The sequence below is a fragment of the Coregonus clupeaformis genome, unplaced genomic scaffold (assembly GCF_020615455.1).
Source record: "Coregonus clupeaformis isolate EN_2021a unplaced genomic scaffold, ASM2061545v1 scaf1350, whole genome shotgun sequence".
Classification (NCBI taxonomy): domain Eukaryota; kingdom Metazoa; phylum Chordata; class Actinopteri; order Salmoniformes; family Salmonidae; genus Coregonus; species Coregonus clupeaformis.
This window is the reverse complement of record NW_025534804.1, coordinates 131409-132730: the sequence shown is the minus strand read 5'-3', so window position 1 is coordinate 132730 and position 1322 is coordinate 131409.

Genomic DNA, 1322 nt, shown 5'->3' with positions numbered 1-1322 from the left:
TAATCCGGCTATCCTCCGGGTGCTGAAGATACTGGTGTAGTGGGTGATGTTGGACGGAGTCAGATGCAAGAGAGTATATCACGTAATAAATGGTTTAATCAATAAACAGAGGTACGCAGCAATGCACACAAGTGTGGACAAACGGCACACTGGGGAAAATAAGGCACACGGGTGAAATAACCCAGAGATACACAATATAATCGAGCTCCACTGAGCTATAATCTCCTCTTCAATAAACAATCACACACAAAGACAAGGGGGCAGAGGGAACACTTATACGGGTACTGATGAGGGGATATGAACCAGGTGTGTGTAATAAACAAGACAAAACAAATGGAATGATGAGATGAGGAGCGGCAGTGGCTAGAAGGCCGGTGACGACGAACGCCGAAGCCTGCCCGAACAAGGAGAGGTGGCAGCTTAGGAGGAAGTCGTGACAACTGGTCCTCGGGACTCTATCTTTTTCTTCTTGTGTCAAAACTGTCCACCACTCACTCAGGTGGATTAAGAAGTCACGCTGTAGAGAGAAATTGACAGGTACAAAAGACCTGGGGGAAGAAAGTGAATGAAAGAGGAGAATGAAGAAGTGGGGATAGTTGTACCTCAGGGCACCAATAACTTTCTGTTCGATAAAAGGGAAAAAACTGGTAACCACAGAGTTCAAAAAGTAAACAAGCCCTGCTAATTTTGCGTTGAATACTTGCTGCTCTACTCTGTTGACATTAACTACTGACATGTATCCCACTGGGCACACACTGGTTGAGTCAACATTGTTTCAACCTAATTTGTCAACGTATTGTGATGTGGAATCAATGTGGAAATACATTGGATTTGGAAAAAGTCATCAACCAGTAGACTGCTGTTTTCATCTCATTTCAACCGGCGTTGTAAACATTGGAAATTAGGGTAAAAACCTCAACTTAAATACATTGTCACATCAATCTAATTTCAACTAAATCATCTGAACTACGTATACGTTGAAATTGTGTTGAAAATTCCACATAGAAACGTAAAGAATAGCTTTCACCTGGATTCACCTGGTCTGTCTATGCCATGGAAAGAACAGGTGTTTATAATGTTTTGTACCCTCAGTGTATATTGGGTGGATGAAATTATGTTACATATTTGATTAAATATATTTCATCAGCTTCCATACTCATTTGTGTAGACTACCTAAATAGAATTGAATAGTTGAAAGTAACTCCTCTAACTTTTCTTACACAAGCTGTATGTGAAAGTAAATTCGGAGTGAGGTTTCAACGTGTAGCAAGGTATGCTATCATTCTTCAATGGTTGATTGGATCTTAGGAAGTTTAGAAGTA